This window comes from Tinamus guttatus, unplaced genomic scaffold, assembly GCF_059628265.1.
Source record: "Tinamus guttatus ecotype Peru unplaced genomic scaffold, ASM5962826v1 Tinamus_guttatus_pri_ptg000197l, whole genome shotgun sequence".
NCBI classification, from domain to species: domain Eukaryota; kingdom Metazoa; phylum Chordata; class Aves; order Tinamiformes; family Tinamidae; genus Tinamus; species Tinamus guttatus.
Window position 1 is genome coordinate 2885925 of NW_028288731.1, and position 18386 is coordinate 2904310.

General features: G+C 49.4%; 1 protein-coding gene across 10 annotated transcripts in view; it reads right to left on the minus strand.

Moving 5' to 3' along the window:
* The window catches only part of MAP2 (microtubule associated protein 2), a 131667-nt gene that overhangs the window by 103335 nt on the left and 9946 nt on the right, over positions 1–18386 (minus strand). The gene's annotated exons all lie outside the window — the stretch shown is intronic.

Genomic DNA, 18386 nt, shown 5'->3' on the forward strand with positions numbered 1-18386 from the left:
GGTAACTCCCTGGGAGTTGAAATGCCAAAGGCAGCCTCAGAAATCCCCTGGGGTTTTGCAAGGAGATGTGCCACGGATGAGGAGGGACGGGTGCTGGAGAAGGGGTTGGAAGGGGATGAAGGCATTAAAAAAAAAGAAAAGGTGCGGGGAGGGGGGGGAGGGTGGAAAGGGAAGGATGAAAAATGGTCTCGTTCTCCACTGCCCGACATCAAACCGCTGGACCCAGCACTCGGGATCAATATCTGATCAGTTTTGAGATTTGAGTTCAGTTTCTTTTCGAGTTTTGCACCTCGGTGCCGATCCCTCAGCACCAGGACAGAGTGACCTCTAGCAAAGGGGCAGTCAGGAGAAACCAGCAAGACCAACCACCCCAGTAGGGCCTGAGGACTGGTGGAAAGTTCCTGCTGCTCAGGACACACGGGCCATCTAGGTGGCTTCCCACAGATCTGTCACGCTTTCTGCCAACAAAGGTGCTGCTCCTCCTCATGGTGGATCCAAGCAGCCTCATGAGCTTCACCAACAGCATCTGTCTGCACTGATGGATTTCCCCACCCCCTAACTCACTGTAGCAGCGAGGAAGAGGAGGAGATGGAAGCAGCTGGTGCCCAGCGCCAGCCTGCAGGAGACCCGGGGTGGTGCAGCCCGCACGGCAGTGAAAAGGCCTTCAGGAGGGACAGGGGGATGGGCCGGAGCGCTACCAGCACCAGGCTCCAACTCTCCTCCGAGGAGCCTCTCCTGGCCAGGGCTCCCGGGCTGCAGCGCCAGGATCTCCAGCGCTGCCCTCCTGCTCCTCGGCTCCGCGTCGCGCTGATCCCTGCGCTCTGTCCTGTGCCCTGGAGCAGGGCAGAGCCTCACGAGCGTCTGAACCACCTCCACTCTGCCCAGGCAAGCCAGGGACCCAATCTACTGAAACAGTCCTTGGCAAATAGCTTGGTAATAAGTTATTGCAAATGAGAGAGAATCTTAATTATAAAATTTGTCCTGGCTGCTCTCCCGTATGTCTTTTCATATTCCTGTAAAGCTTTTGTAAAAGCATTTCACACATTTCTGACAAGACAAAAAGCTCAGGAGGAGACAGTGATGAAGGGCCTAATCCAGCTAAATGCTGGAATACGGAGAACACTTAGCTCTACCATAGATTTAACCCTGCTTTCCCCAGCTCATAACAGCTTCAAGCATCAGCCCAACACAGCGAAGCAGGAACACAACATGAAAATCCGAACATTAAGTATGTCAATCAACCAAGGCACTGGAAATGCTTAAATTAGCAAACCAGTGCTAGGTAGCACGTGCATTCTGCACCCTGCAGACAAGAATGAAGAAATCAACAGCTTTTAACAGATGCTCAAGGTCACACGCAGGTTTGGCCCCCAAGCCAGGTTGGAGGAAGTGGCCCGAGATCCTTTGGCCAAACCACTGCCAAAAGCCAACGAGCCTTTAACCAAGCACCTGGGGGCTGCTTGCTTCCTTCCAGCAAAGCCGGCCTGAACATCTTATGCAATGCTTAAAATAGCATCTAATATGATCAGGTGCTGTAGATTGTGAGGAATAAGCATCGAACAAACGCACCGCTCAGGTAAAAATAGCCCTGGAACAAGGAACTTTTTGTTTTATTCCTGTTGTCTCGCACTTTACAACAGCAACCAGGGATGCAGCCGGCGAGGAGCAGCTGAGCGGAGAAGGATGCTCTGCAGGCACCGCGCTTCCCCTGCTCAGCACCTGAAACACCTCTTTCACCAGGCAGCTGAGGAAGAACCTGGCTTATTTTGCATTCTGCCTTTTCTGGCTTTCTGCTTGAGGAGGAGAAAGCAGGAGAGAAGGAAATAAACCTCTCCTGAAGAGCACCCGCAGCGCAGCACGGGGCTCTGCCACGGGCACTCTCCGTGGTTGCCCGAGCAGTTTGGGAGGCTGCAGGCTGAGGTAGCAGCTTCTGTGGGCACTTGCGTGCAGAGGGGCTGAAAAGTCAGGGAAGGAGGCTCCAGGGCGCAGAGAAACCCTGGCTTCCTTTCTCCTTTCTTTCTCCTCGCCATTGCAGCTTGTTACTTGCTTAAACACTGTCAGATATTTTCAGGCATGATCTCTCTTTTGTGAATCTGAGCTGACTCTCCTTAACTAAATAATACATTTGAGGAATACGTAGCAACGCGGCTCTGATTTCCACCTTGCGGAGTGCCGGCACGTCGCTGAAATCAAGCTGCAGGATACAGCACATGCAGATCCTTCCAAGGCTGCCTTTCAAAACAACCAAAGCTGCAAGAACCCTTTGAAGCTACAAGAGAAATATATTCCTGGCTTTCCTTTGGGTTTCTGGCTTAGATACCAGCAAAAGTGAAAGAGTAAGAATTCAAAATTCACAAAAGGCTCCTGTTAGGCCCCCCAAACTCCTTTTTATTCACCATGAAGCTACTGATAGCAGCTGCAATGTAAGCGCGCGCGCCGTCCCGTACCGAGGCATCGCTCCTGCCTCGGGAAGCTGGAGCCCACGGAAGGGAGCAGCTCGGTCTCACGCAGCTCCCTGCTGCCGAGGCGCGCGCGCCAGCCGCTCACAGCGCCCCGAGTGCAAAGGCCGTCCACGGAGCGGAGAAAAGAGGAGAGAAGGCAAGCGAGCCAGTAGAGTCCTAGGGCAAATTTCAGCGCGGCAGTTTGCAAGGCGCAGAAGCAAACCTCAGAGCTGCTAAAACACCAGTTAACTCATGTAATGTCTCTCCGTTGGTGCAGCCTGTGGGAGCCTTGTCCACGGAGATTTCCCAGTTGCCAGAAGATGCCGGCACTTTCCAGTCGCTTCCATGAGCCTGAAATACCACAAATAACTGATGGCAGCAGCGGTGCTGCAGAAGCCCTTGCCCTGATGTGCTCTACAAGGACACATCGCTGCAGAGCACGCGTAGAGCAGCACAGCGTCTTGGGAGGTCGAGCCGCCGCGTGGAGCCGCCGCTGAGAGGAGGCTCAGGGAGCAGAGGAGGCCACAAGAAACCCCTGCCCTGCAGTCCAGAGCCGCTGCGGGCCCTGCACTGCCCTTCCGTGCTGCTTCGAGCGCACAAGAAGGAGCTATTCTTCTTTTCTTTATTCTTTTGGTTTTAATTCCATTTCCTGCCAGGAGACAAATTGTCTAATTTTTCATCCCCACATAAATTACAGCCACAACAAACGCGGGATATAAGGAAAGTCAAGATCTGAGGCAAGCGTGCTCAGTCTTATTGGAGCAGTGCTGGTGCAGGGAGCAGGCAGCGCACAAATGGTGATAAATCCTCCAGTTTACTTGAAGATTCCCTTTCTCCTCCAAATCCTCCCTCCCGCACAGCAGGAGATGGAGACGATTCCCATGGGCACAGGCCTCCCCACAGGGGCTCAGCCCGGTGCGGCACCCAGGATTCCCCCCTGCCCTTTTTTAATTCCTGTCCTCCAAATCTCACTTCCAAGTAGCTGTTGACTCCATGGCGCCTCCCAGCTCTTCCAAGCACTGCTTCAATCTCCTTCCCTGTTCTCCTCATTTTTCCCCTTTCACTCCTATTACAGCCCACTCTTCTTTCTTCATCCTTCATTTTTCCACTCTCTCTCCAACCTCTACCAACCCTCGGTGCCATTCTACAGGGAAAGAGTAGAGAAAAAACAGTTATTTATCCCGACTGCCTGCCCTAGTCTTCCCTGCACAACCTGGTCCTGTCTTTAGGGGAAGCTCTGCCTTTCTTCTCTCTCACAGAGCCCCTAAGGAGGGGCAGATGCCCAATACACTTAACCACGTACCCTGGTGGTTCTTCATTAACTGTCACGTCGCACCTCATCACGAAAGCTTTAGTTATTATTCGTATTACATTTATCAATAAAGCACTTTACAGTCGTGAATCACCTGCTGAATGAGATTTTGCATGGCATGCATTTAAAAACATAACCTCTGCGTGGGCACAGCTTTGAATATACATAAAACAATAGCTGCAGTATAAAACATAGAGGTCATCTGTTGGGCTTAATTGAGGGGTTTAAAGCCCTACCTTTCTTCAGAGGTCCCTTTCCTAGCAGTTAAATCCTGGCACTTGGATCAGATCTTGTCCTCTCTGTACGCTCTGAAAGCTCTTCAGATAAGGTGGCAAGGAGGGGTGACACGCACTGAACGCTGCAGATACCCTCTTCGCATAGGACCCCTTTGCAAAGCACTTAATGGGTTTTGACTGCTAAATTCGCTGTGGAATGAACACAGCAGATACTGCAGGCTAATTTGTTAGCTTCTTGCCACTGATTCTTGTTTTCATCACCATAAAAGCAGATTTCCTGGGGGTAACAAGATGATCCCGATTCCCCCTTTGCTGCTACACACTTAAATCAGCCACAGCTCCCCAGCTACTGCACCAAGAGTAAAATGGGTCTGATGATGGGAGACCTGGATTTGGCAACTTAAACATCAGTGTCATTTACTGTAGCTTCAGAGCACTGTCCCAAATGACTTTTAAGCTCTCTGTACATGAGAATTACTTCATGTGTCTCCTGGAGGTAGTTGCCTTCGGGGTGAAAAGCAGCAGCTGTTTCACAGCACTCAGTTGCACTGGCCATGAGTGCCGGGTAGGAAGCAGAAGATGCCACATCCAATTGCCATCACCAGGGAAACTTTTGGAAGGTGTAACATAATTATAGTCAAACCTTGTTTAACAGAATGGGATTGAAGACAAGAAAGCCATTAGGCAAAAGGGTATTTCAGATAAACTCAGGCTTGAAAACCCATCTGATACACCTCAGGTCTACCTCGGGACATGACCTGCTCTTGGATGAACATGTGCTTTGCTCAGAGGCATGACAGATGACAAGCTCAAATGCAGTAGTGCCAGCAAGCCAGGGAACTTTTCACAGTGGTTCTTCAACCACAAGGGAAATCCTTCCTTCCATAAGCCATCCAGGCACTGGTTTGTGCTGTGTTCAAAAGACACTACTACTGTTCAGCAGAACTGCGACCTACAGCAACACCAGAGCACTGAGAAAACAGCATGAAAAGGTCCACGGCACCCTGGAAAGCAGGTGGGGAAGCCATGGCTCTGCAGAGAAGCAAAGCAAGGATGCAGAGAAGAGCTGTATGGAACATTTGCCTCAATTTTCACACATAAGAAACTCTGAACAAACATTGCATGTAATACACCTTAAAAGGAAACAGTCTTGGGTCAGAATAGGGAGGAAGAGGACAAAGAAGGCTCAGACAAGATAGACGCAGTTCAACGCATTTGGAGAGTCCTTGCTTACCAAAGAGAAGCATATAAGACTTCTAGATCCCAGAGAAGATCAAACAGGCACTATCTGTTGAAAGGAAGTCACGGGAAATTACCAGCCAGGCAGCTTAACCACATCCCTGCAGGTATTTTGGAACAAATCATTAAACAAGCACTTTCCAACACCTGCAGGGCAGTAACATGACTGAAACAGATAAAGTTGCCAATATGAGTTTGCTAATAGTAAATCCGGAAAACAGATCTCATTAATTCTGCCTTTGCATTTGTGAAACATAAAATTTCCATACAACATCAAGTCCGAAACCTGACACGATCACAGTAGATGCTGCAGAACTTCTCCTGGATCTGAATGGCAATAACCAAGAAAAAGACTTAACAGCTTATTGAGAATAAAGGCCTCAGATCTACAACTACACACACCACGAATCAGCAGCGAGGCAGTAGCTTGGCAGGCACAGACGTACTGCGGGCAAAAAAAAAGATCATATTTTTATTTATCTTAATGGCAATACTGTACCTAAAACACTGATAAAATTATTTCATTTTCTTTGTGGATAGTGATGTCTCAGCTGGAGAAGTGCCAAAATTTCCCTTTTGCACAGTAAGAAAGATAGTGGCAAACTGGGAAGAGTGCAGGGAAAAGAGGAGGGTTTGGGAACATATTCTTTTAATCTTTCCTCATAAAGATGCAGGTTTCAGATGGGCTTAACTAAAAGAAAAACAAATAAGAGTCTTCCACAGTGTCTACTTCGGGGTGTGGGAACACAACAGCTCTACCGAGTTGGGAACCTGCCATCCCCTGCATCCAGGCAGCCCACGAAGCGGGACTGATTCACAGGAAGCTGTTGGTCCACTGCTCTAATTCCCAAGGAAAGGTCCAAGAACACAGGTGCTCCTGGCACTGGCAAAGAGACTCCCTGCTTCTTCATACAGAGCTCAAAACCAAAGGTGGTCTGTGGGTCTGACATTCGAGGATAAGCCCAGAGCAGCGATGTGGAACCTGCAAGCCGCAAACCAGGAGCACAACACTACTAACAAAGACCACAGAAGGAAAGACGAGGATAAAATAAATGGAATAACTAATACACATTTGCTCCAAGGTTCTCTCTGCACCAATTGGCAAGAAGAATGCAGCTGAATCATTAATAATTGAAGAAACTCGAAGACAAAGACATTTCCAGCCAACATCAGACAGAGGGATGAAAGAGGACTGCAGCTCTGACGCTGGTGCCATTGGCAGAGCAGGATGGGAAGGAGCGCGTTACACTTAGAAGAAACGGCTCCTGTGTAAAATGAGAGCAAGAACAGTCATTACGGATGCAGTCCAGGCCTCTGAAAGGCCTTTTCCAGTGGAGGGTGTTACCAAACACCCTTTTGGGGGCAAGCTCTCCACTAACGGTGTTAAACAAGGGGAGGATATTGCTGTAGCAAAATGTAAAGTGTCGCTTTTTTTAGTCCTATAGTCATTAAGGAATGAATATTAACAAGCACCTGTCCTCAGCTGCTTCCCAAAACTCAGGAGTGTCCCTGCAAGAGGCTGACAGGAGGCTGAAACAAGCTTGAGCTCTCAGTGCTTCTACATGTTGGCCCTGTAAACCAAGACAGTCCAAACGTTATCAGCCAAGTGTTCCAGGACTGGCCCTCTGGACTGGTCAGGAGGCTAAAAGGAAAAAAAGCAAGGCACAATTTCACATATACTACACAAAATACTCCAGCAGATTAGATAAGTTTTCTGGAAGGAGGTATAAAACCCTGTGCACTGCCTACACTTGCTCAGGGTAACCACTTCTGCATTAACCGCATGTACTCATGCCAAAAAGCTACTCCGTGCAAACCTTTCCAGGCCCAAGGAACACGGTAATGCAAACCACAAGAGACACAGAGCAGCTTTCAGATTCGTATCCGACTTTTGACTTATACCAACATCGTTCACCACAAGTAAAGTCAGTGGGAAAGGAACAGCCAGACACATTCCTTCGCTCTGCACCAAATTCACAAGCAAGTCAGCTCCCATTTTAAGTCCTGGAGAAGGGATAGAATCCAGTGGTTTTCCTTTGCATTACTCGCTTTGGCTAACAGGGATCCCTAACCCATGCAGTGTCTCCTTTGCAACTCCTGGCTTTTGTGCTGCCCTCGTTAATCATTTTTAACTGCTTTCCGGTCAATGCAAACTAAAAACCTCAGAATTTGGACAACTAGCAATGTTTTTTCAACATTTCATTGCTTACACTCAAGTATAAACCTTCTGCCTGACAGAGCTTTCACAGGACAACAGATCAGTGAAAAAGGAACGACTCCTCATTGCCGGATTGGTTTTCTGTTCGCTGTACATGTGATGTTTTAAAGCACAAAAAGCAGCCTCGCGTTCACTTGGAAAAGAAGTGCCAGCCTCCTCCTGAACTTAATTTCTTCCTTATTTCTTCCTATTTAGAGGCTTAATTTTGAAGAATAGAGAAAGTAGTAATTATTTCCTTCCATAATAAAGGGAAACAATGAAGCTACACCTAAGTCATAAAAAGCTTTAATAAGCCAAAATATATATACGTCTGTGCCAAAAAAGAATAGCTCTCCCGTGCAAACGAACCACAAGACGCCGACACCTGCGGCAGAAAAGGCACCAGAGGCCCCAGTGGCAGGACCCTGTCCAAGCCTTCGCTGACGACACCTGAGCCTTCCCCCGGATGCTCTGGCTCTGGGCTGTGAGATGTCACCAGTTCAGAGCACCGAAGGACCAGGAATCTAGAGCAACCCACGCGATGTCTTTCGGAAACGACAGGCGCCAGTTACGGCCGGGCACAGGGCTGTGACCAGCGCAGTGCTGTGAAACCTGCTCTTCCTCCGGCCCAGCTCCTTGCCCGGCAGAGCGGCTGTGCTGAGCCTTCCTGCTGGATCTAGGCCACCTCCAGCGGCTGACCCCCCTAATCCCGTCAGGAGGGGGCCCCAATGAAATCAGCCTTCTCCTTACAGATTTTCTTCCCACTGCCGCTCCCCACTGTTACATTCACAGATGTTGTCGCCGCTCTCTTCTCCAGCCGCTCCGAGGGCAGGGCTGGACATTACAGAGGCAAGTCACGCACAGAGCACACGCCAGGGCTCGGCGAAAGGCAGCGGTGCGAGAAAGGCCTCGCTCGGCCTTGCAGGTTGTGCAGAGGCTCGGAAAGCGCCTCGGCACAAGCGCTCCTGCTGAGGGGCGCGCTGCAGGCCCTGCGCCGCGCGGCTCCTCTCGCGGGCTGCGGCCCCCGGACGCGCAGCAGAAACGCTCCCCGCAGCCCGAGCCCGGCCCCAGCGCATCCCGACCGCGCTGCGCTCCGGGGGGCTCATTCCCTGGGCAAGCCAAGCGGGACAAATGCTGCTTCCCCATCCCACAGCGGTGCCAGGGACACAAGGAACTGCCGCTCTGCAATGTGTTTCCCAGTCCTTGCCTGAAAGCTCTTAGGCTGCTCCTTGTCCCTTCTTTTCTCCTTAAGCAAGAGAGAAACACAGCACAGAAGCCTCCTCTATATACAGCTGTTCTTTATTTATATGTATATACACACCCATTTGGTCAGCTTGACTCCAAGACTTCAACCATGTAGAACTAACTGTATCCTATTTTATGTGTCAGTACAAACAATTTTACACTTCAGGAACTTGAAAGACAAGTTGCTGTGACCACTACATGCTTCTGCTCAGCAAGAAGAAATGCAAGGAGCAGAAGGCAGAGTGCAAGCAGCAGGTACCACCTGAACACAAGAGTCTCCTGAAGGATGTCCCCAGCATCCCTGCACCCAGCATGTGTTAACCTTCTGATACAGACCTCCAAGAGCAAGATAAGCTAAAAACATTACATCTTTCTTTTGCTGTCCCATTTTATTTTTAGTTGCTACCACTCCACGTGTTGCTGTTTATTTTTCGGGGCTTAAGGTTTTGTCCCTTTAAAAGACCAAAACAATCTCCCATCCTGATTTAATCTTTTATTCCTGAAAAGCACTGGACTGAGTCTCCTTATTTTCCTCTGAAAAACCAAAGGCAGTGATGGCAAGACACTTCTTGCTCCTAGGACACAATGAGAAGAAGTAGGAATAGAAAGCAAGGGTCAGCTTGAGTGTTTGTAGCGAGTGGTGTGCGGGTTGAGAACAAGACTAATGCTGGGAGGCCCAGATAACCAAAGACCCCTTGAAGGCAGAAAAAGAGCAAACAGTCAGGTCTAACCAGCCCATAGCTCACAGGGACCTTGGCTGAACACAGCTGATGTCCCTACCAGTCCCACAGGTGAAAGGCAGCCAAGCCCCGGCTGCAGCCAGGTTCCAGCAAGCTCTGAGGAGCTGAGTGCCAACGCACGGCAGCCCTTCAGAAAGAGAAAACGATTTAAAGAGAAAGAACCTCGCTGCTGACTTTCCTAGAGTGTCACAGAAACAACCGCCCGCCCTGCAAGCAAACCCCGCTGTGCAGGAGCCCCGATGGCAGCGCTCTCCCGCCGGGGACGGTGCCGCGCTCCCAGACCTGCTCGCTCATCGCTCGCTGCTCACTACACGCGAGCCCTGGGCCGTCTACGCTAGTCTGTGCTTTAACAGACACATGGCACCACCTTCCTGGCTGCTGGAGAAGCCCCGGCAAGAAGGGGGGACCCCCAGTCCTGCAGTACGAACACAAAAGTGCTGCTCTCAGAGCCTCTTCTCCTTCTAAAAAGGGTCATTCCATCCAACGAGCGAAATGACCTCAGTATCACTACATGAGATGAAGGCCAAAGTCTATGAAGAAGTTGGCCTGTGGGTTTCAAACCCAGTGGCTCCAATCCAGGAGACAAGAAACACCTGGAAAGGGGGCCTTGAGGTCGCAACCAAATGCAATAAAGCTGAAAAAAAGGGCAGTGCTCTCTGCACGTGTCGCCATCGCTCGCGGAGCAGGGCAAGGCAGCACTGGATCCCTCACTCACCTGCGGCTGGTTCCTGCCGTCCTCTTCCTGGTGTGCAGCCCATCTGAGCACGGCTGGTAAAGCCTCAATGCAGCCCCATGCAACCAAGTGCTAGAGAATTCCACATTTTTTAATATATTTATATATGTGCATATATTTATATATATCACATAACTGTGAAACACCCCATCTGCTTACGTTACGACACTTTAAACACATGCAATTAGCTGAACTGAAATGGCATAAGGATCTGGATCAGGCAATGTCTTTTTCCCTCCTCCTACAAGTCCCACCTTCCCCTCACCCTAACATATGGAGTGCCATATGAATTACTGAATGGATCATCCTAAAACCAGGGACTGCAAAAGCTATTTTTAATACAGATTACGGGGGGATATTGTCAGTCCACGCCGCAGCATTATTTGCCTTAGAAGCTTGGTCTGCCACTATTTCTGGCAAGCCCCACTTGCAGCTCTGACAACTAATCTTCCAACTCTAAATATTTTTCTTCAGTACTCTGAACTAAATCTCATTTTCCCTCCAAGGTACTCGCCTGCAAACAGAGTAGGCCAGGTGAGAGTTAGTGCAGTTTTTCCTGCCCCTGCCATTCTGGACTAGCCCTGCGAGGTCCAACAAGGATCCCGGTAATTAAATCCTGCTGCAAAGCTGGGAGAAATCGCAGCTGAGCTCCAGCTGCAAGGAGACACAGACAAAGCTACAAGATCTTTTACAAGGCCACAATGAGCTGTACGGGGCATTGTAAATCCAAGGCAGGGCAGGGCACAGCCAGGTCATCACCGGCTTTGCGCGGCCACAGGTCACTTTTAGCTCACGTTACCTGAAGCTGCAGATGCTCAAGAAGTGCCTTGTCTCCCATTTTTGAAAATCAGTTAAACTATTGCCCATCTGATGCTTGCAACCAAATGCAGGGCCAGCAGTGCAGAGTCAAGTCAAATCCAGGAGCAGAAAAAGGCTCCAGGTCGGGTCATAGAGCTTTGAAGAGAACATGTCAAGCGCCAAGAGAAAATAATTTCTCCAGAAAACGGCAACATTTTCCTCCATGATTAATTTAACTATTAGAAGAAAAGCAACTTGCGGACGCTCGCACACGTCTGTGGGGATACGCAGCTTATGTTTCCCAAAGTGATGCTCACATTGGCTTTCTGATTTTACCTGAGGAAGCACAGGTGTTGCCTAGGGAAAACGGGAAAGTGGGAGCAATGCCAGACTTCCGGATATGGCTGGAGCAGAGATGAACCAGCTGGAGGTTCAAAGCTCCCAGCACTTCAGGAAGGGAAGTTGGTTGCACTGAGACAGCTTTGGAAGTATTTAGCAAAGCAGACACTGGAACTGATGCATCACAAAACCCCGTAAATGACCATGAAGCTGTTACTCCATTCTACCGTACGACGGTCGAAGCCGGCCCCGTCGGGGCAGCGCCGCTCCGCAGGCTCCAGCCGCACAATGCGCCGCGGCTCCGCTTCGGACGCAGCGAGGGCAAGGAGGGAGGCAAACAAATTCAGAAGCTCTTGGCAGCCGTAACGGTAGTAGCAAAAGAAAGGCGGGAGTTGTGTAGAGCGAGTCTGCGCTGCCAAATGAAGTCACAAGTGGCTTAGTTCACATTTGAGTCTTTTTATTATTGTTGTTGTTATTATTATTATTAGGATTTGGCAGAAGTCTGCAGGAAATACCTTGCTGGTGATGTGTGCTGCTCCCAGCGTGAGTCGCTTGGGAAGGCTGACCGGCTTTCCCTGAAAAGGCGAGCGGCACCGTTTCCCAGCCACCAACGCTGAACGCTGTTCCGTTCAGCAGCACTGAGACCATTTTTTACATTTCTTTTTGAGATGTTAATATGCAATGCGAACAAACCTTGCTAACAACAGTCATCTATTCCCTCCTGGGGAAAAAAATCTGGATGCTCTCTCCAGAAGAGAAGGAGTTTTACAAACACACACACAGGTGAAAGTTAAGTTCTTATTTAACAGGGAAAAGCCTCAGGTCCCTTGGAGCCTTATAAAGAAAGGAATCTTGAAAGAATCCCAGCTTTCAGATGTCTAAACACATAGCCAGAATTCCTGGTTCCTCTAAAAAACGAAATACATGATCCGCCAGCAACATTTAACCGATTCCCATGCAAGGTAATGGGAATGACTTGCTCCTGGTCTCACAGGGCATCTCAGTTGGAAGGAGCCCATGAACTTCTGCATGAACGAGAAGTTCAAGCATAGGAGGATGTAAAATCCTTTATTTTATTCACAAAAAAAAGAAAAAAAAAAAAAGAAAAAAAAAGGGCCCAGTTTAGCAATAGAGAGAACATTAATTGGATTCATACAAAACTATGCAAGCCACCTACAACTGTCAGATAAATCCTCCAAGGCCAACGAACCTTAAACCCAACAGCTTGGTGCCAATACTTCATGAATCAACAGAACAAATATTCACATAACTGTAACTACTGCAAGTGTTCCACACACATACTCTCAAAAAATCAGAGTCCCATTCCTTTGGCTGAAAACACAGAACTTGTGGCATCTCAAATGAGTGACCCAGGCAGCTGGTTACTCCCCAGTGCAGCCTTCTCCCCAGCGCACGTCACGCTCAGCCCTGTGTGCCAAAGCTCAGTTCCCTCACCCTTCCACGCCTGTCCTCGTTTGCAAAGAGGAGCATTGAGCTCTCTTTCCTAGCTGCTTGCTATAAGCTGGTGGGTTACACAACTACATAGAGAACTATTTCATAATATACTGGATTACCGAAGGAATGAGCTACTTCGAGAACATCTGCATAATACCAGCGCGCCTTACATGCAAAATTAATCTTGCCAAAAACCGTCCTTACTTCAATTCTGTAGTAGACACAAATACGTAAAAAACCCACGGGTAAGAAGCATAAAACACCGAGGCTTGAGAAAGCTATGTGAGACACAGCATCTCTAAACACCCCTGTAAGAAGCTGTTTCAGAAACACCTCTTACACACCGTGTGAATAAAAAGCTCTGTTATTTCCGAGATGGCCTCCCATGCTTTTCCACAGCCAACATCGCTTCCACCCTCATGTTTTACGAACCGCGCAGGCTGCCTGCTGTTCCTCCCGACACTTCCATAAATTCTTGAAGGAAACACAGCTCTGGTCACCAGCCATTTACTGTTTCCTATTTCGTGTCGTGGGCTGTGCAGGCTGTGTGGAAGCAGCAATGACCAGATTTACAGTCCTCACTAAAACAAATGAAAAGTCAGTGAACGCATCAGGGAACCCCGCATCAGTGCCCTAGTGTCCATCATAACAAATATATCTCAGGTGGTTAGGAGAAAGATAAAACTTAAACCCTGCGTATCCACAAGGCAGTAGGATGGCACAAAAATCATTAGGATGGGCAGCAGAACAGGCAGATTCCCTGGAAGATGAGCTAAGCAGAACACTGCATTTCCTTCTCTCCCACCGTCTTGGCCTTTCCCTTTCCATCCCATACTGTCTCTCCAAGCTGCAATATGAAACTGCCCTTTGACAGAACCGCAGGGAAACACAAGGACACAGACAAGTTATTCACAACCCAGAAAATCTGCCTTCTGACTTAGAGGCAGCCAAAGACTCAACTCTCCAAGGCGTCTTGCTCCAAGCACTTCATGTGGCTAAGAATAAAGCTGACAGGGCAGAATAAAAGCTCAAATTTAAGCAATCACTTGCTGAGCTGCTGAACTGAATACAAGCAGATAGGACTTAAGAATATTACTAGGCACACGTCGGCTTAATTCCTGCCGCACCCCCACCTATGGGGCACAGCAGAGGTGCACAAGCCAAGGCAACACCTCTATGAACATGACAGAGAGGGGCATTTCCCCATGAGGATTACTTGGGCTCACTCACCCTGGCCATCCATGAGCTCCCATGTGCTGCAGCAACCAAAATAACCTTATTTCAATAAAGCGAGAGTTATAAGGAAAGACTAAATAAACAGGAGTTAAGCTCAGAGAAGACTGGAAAGAGATTTGATAAAAGTATCATATCCAAATACTGAAGAGATTACTGCACACTGCAGGGCAGTATAAAATAACAGTTACCATGGCCACGAAGATTTGGGTTAGTTATCGGGAGAAACTTTCTAGGAGCAATGGCAGGAAACCGAGGGGAAAGCAGCACTGGCACTGGCGCGTGAGCTACATCCCTGCACCGGAGTCACAGACCTGGGCAACAAGCTGTAACTTCTTCCCTAACCCTCTCCCTTCACCCAATCAAATACTCAGTTTAGCCATTTTTGCAGCTCCCAACGCTGCTGGTTCTTCCCTTGGTTACTGTGATTTGCAATTTTACACAGCATCAATGTCCATCCCGCCATGCTCCCTCTGAGCTGACGTCCTGCTGCAAGGAGCAGCACAGAGCCTCTCTGCCCCACTTTAACCTCCGATGTCCGTGACAGGCAATGCTCCATGGGGGACACACGGCTATGGTAGGGAGAAGCAGCCCCTTCTGCACACTGGCCACAGCATTTGGCAAGAAAAGGCCACTTAGATTGGGAGAAAAAACATTTTGCCTAGGCCATAAAAAGACCAACTATTCCCCAAACTCCCTGGGAGCTTCCACGGAGAGACAGGACAGGCTCAGTCCGACTAAAACCCTGCTGGCACGCGTGGAGCCGGGCTCGTCTCGAGCAAGAGGCGCTTCCCCCCAGCACCGCTCACTGGAGAACTTCTACATGGAAAGAGCGGTCAAGCATTGGAACAGGCTGCCCAGACAAGCGGTGGAATCACCGCCTGGCCCTGTCCAAGAAACGTGTGGATGAGGTGCCTGGGGACATGGTTTAGCAGGGATGGCGTTGAGGAATTCGATCTCGAAGGTCTTTTCCAGCCATCATGATTCTACGATTCTCTGAAGCACAGGCCTGCTGGAGCCTGGGCCGGGCAGGACCGTTAGTTCACCGGAGCCGCCTGCTCTCCACAAGGGATCCCAGAGGCCTCGTCTCCGCGCCAGCCGCGGTACGCAAGGCACCGCGGAGGCCTGACGCAGGGGCACGCTGCCACTATCCCGTCTCCTCCAAGGGCCTAACGAGGGCGGAAGCCGTCCCCTCGGGCAGGCGGGCCCACACGGAGGCCGAGGGAGCCGCGCGCGGGGGAGGACGCGGCCCTTCCTCGCCCCCGCGCTCCGCTCGGAGCCCCGCTCGCTGCTGCGCGACCGGCACCACGCGGCCTCCGAGCGGGGAGAGAGCAAATATTCCAGAGAGGGCAAATCATCGCGGGAATAAGAACATTCACTTGACTGTTCACAGGATTTGTTTGGGTTTTGCTGCCCCTGGTCCCCCAAGTGAAAGGGAAATCGCAGTGACACTGAAACTTTCTGTCTAAACAGTTTTTTTTTTTTTTTTTTTTTCTTTCCTGAAACCTTTTGTACTGAACCAACCGCACTGACACGGTGAGGGTTTCTGTGGGGAGTCAGCAGCTTGCTCAGTGCGGAAGGCTTCAGTTTGCCTCGATGGCAGCCAGGGTAACTCAGACCAACTCGCACGTTTCTCTGGGAGAACCCAAACCCCCACGATGAGCAAGCAGCGCAGTTCAGTGCCTCGATCAGTGTAAAGCACGAAGGAAAACACTTGCATTCCTTCGTTTGTATGATGTAAGTACTCGGCTTGTTCTGGTTCTAACACTATTATTTCAGCTGGCTCAGCTTCTAATTAAAGTCATTTTTTTTTTTTAAAGTAGCTTGTGCTAGAGGGCAGAGAGTCCATATTTTATACCACGGTTCTTATTAAACTATCTCTGTTGTTTTAAACTCAAGTTAACTATTAAAGCACATAAATTTAAGACTTGTAAATTAAGTAACCAATTTGAAAATCATCGCAATTTTAAATAAGATTTTGGAAAGACTTCTGTCGCATTTTAATGGTTAAACATGTTCCTGGGGGAAAGAAAAAAAAAAAAAAAAACATTCACAGTCTTGAAGGGAACAACTGTCTGGCAAATGCCACCCTGTTTCCCACCTCTGCCGTATACTCATGGCAGTTTTTGTTTTGATACTCAATTCCCCAATCTCTTTCTTTATATTGTATCCACACACAAAAGCAGAAATTGCTCCTCTAAGTGATTTTTTGCATGGTAAAATATGCAGCAGCTCAATAGCAACGCTGTCTATTTTTCGTGACACGCGTGAGGACCCCCACCTTCTCCATCACTTCAGGGGCAGTTTCCGCAGCATCCGCTGGAAAAAAAAAGTCCTTAAACACTGAGTTTACAAAGCATTTAAGCATCTGTATGACTTTAAGCACTCATACAACCCATTCTTATTTAGCAGAGCACTTAAGCACTTACAGTAAATCATGTGCTTGGTGGCTTTGCTGATTCGAGGCCCGAACACTGCTTCTTTATCGAAATATCCAGCTTGCACCGTGCAGCTGGAACGCGGCCGGCAGCCAGGAGCTGCAGGTCTCGCCCGGCTTCGGTTGACAAAAGCAGGGTTAGCCCAGAGAGCCTGCTACGTGCAGAGCATGAAAGGCCCTGATTGGGATCACATGCTGGCAGGTGTCAGTGACTTGCTGTTAAAAGGAATAAATGCACGCATTACAAAAGCCAGCTGACCTTTGGAAAGCAGCAGCGAATACAAGCGCTCTCCAGGATGGAGGCAGGTCTGCGCAGCAGCTAACGGCAGCTGCGGGTTCAGAGCTGGGCACCCAAACACCCAAAACACCAGGGCCGGAGCCCCTCGTGCCGATGCCCTTCTCGGTTACAGCCTGGCCCTGCTTCTGCTTGCGCTTTTTGGCCGTTGTCACCGTGGCTGCACATCCACACCCAAGTGATGCCCATCTCTTTCCCTCTCCTTCTTCCAGCCAACATGGACTGGATTTAGAGGGGCTTTTTAGTTGACCTTCTGGATTCACACACGCAGCCCCAAAGCTGGGTCCCTACAGGGGTCCCACGCAGCGAGGCTCCCTATTTTGCCCTCTGCTGCAGGGCCCGGAGCTCACGCCGAACTGCTGGACGGGATCTCGGCACACGAGCCGCCTTGTGCAGAAACTGCCTAGCAGCTCTCGTCTCGGGGCTGCTCCCCGTGCACATGCCACCAATCACCAAGTAAAACAATCCTCACTTTAAAACCACAGTCTTCACATTTCAAGCCACCAGCAGATTTTGATGTATTGATCCACTGTTTATTTACCTATTTTAATGCCTCAGAATGAAAATTTACAGTAAATCCCAAACAATAACAAATCACTTCACCCAATAATGATACTTTTCTTCCCCTAGATGATGATGGAAAAATCTATATTTATTTGCCTCCAAATGCGGGTGGCAGGACAGTAAGATGTTTCTCTTTGGGAAGAGCCCAGTTTTCATGTACACAAAAGAAAGTTAACTAGGACACCATGAACACTTGCTGAAGAGGAACCTGAGCCAGCAGGATGCACAGGCAGGATCAAGCTGTCCTCAGAAAGCCCCAGAGGAACAGAAGACATTAAGCACATGTCTCCACCACCAGTTAAGAGCCGACTGTCACATCAGACTCACCCACCATCCATACTGCAAATCCCTGGCTCGTGCTAAGAGGATGCTTTGAACCAAGCTCTCTGGACAAAGAGATTAATCATATTCAGCACCTTAGCATGGGCCCAGACTATTAATGTGATCTGCTTCGTCCTTCACAGCATAAAACTTAGAGCAGAGAGGTGCAACAGTTACCTTAAAAAGGCCACAGCTGCCCAGACCACCACAATGAAACAGCAACATCTGAGCTCAGGCCCCACGGGAGGGAAGCAGATACAGGGAGGAATGTGAAACGAGGGAGTTCACTGAAAATGCCCCAGAGGAAAGATGCTCGGGAATCTAAGCAAGCTACCTTTTACAAAGCAAGGATCCCCGTGCGGTCACGGAAGAGCATCGCGGAATGACCGGGCCTGAGTTTCTGGGGATCGGCTAGGGCAACCCCAGCGCCAAGCAGGGCTGCACCTCGGTGCGTGTTTGCACAGGAGAAAAGCATTTAAAGCCCAATCTCTTAGGGAGATGCTCAGGAATACAGAACAGAATCTCTTAGAGAGATGCTCAGGAATACAGCACACTAACGGGTCAGGTCAGTAGATGTTAGTGTGAGGCCTTTCCTGTTTAAAAACACTGACGTTCCTCTTTGTTACGAACCACATCACCAGTGTCTAGATTTGCACAGCCCTAAGCCTTGACTCCAAGGCGCTGGGCTCCTCGGGAGGCCCCGGGAACATTTTCTGCTACATGGAGTCTGAGCCACTGAGTCAGCACAGGCTGGATGCGAACTTGTTCTGCTCTCTACTCCCTGTTCATTCCTCTAGGAGC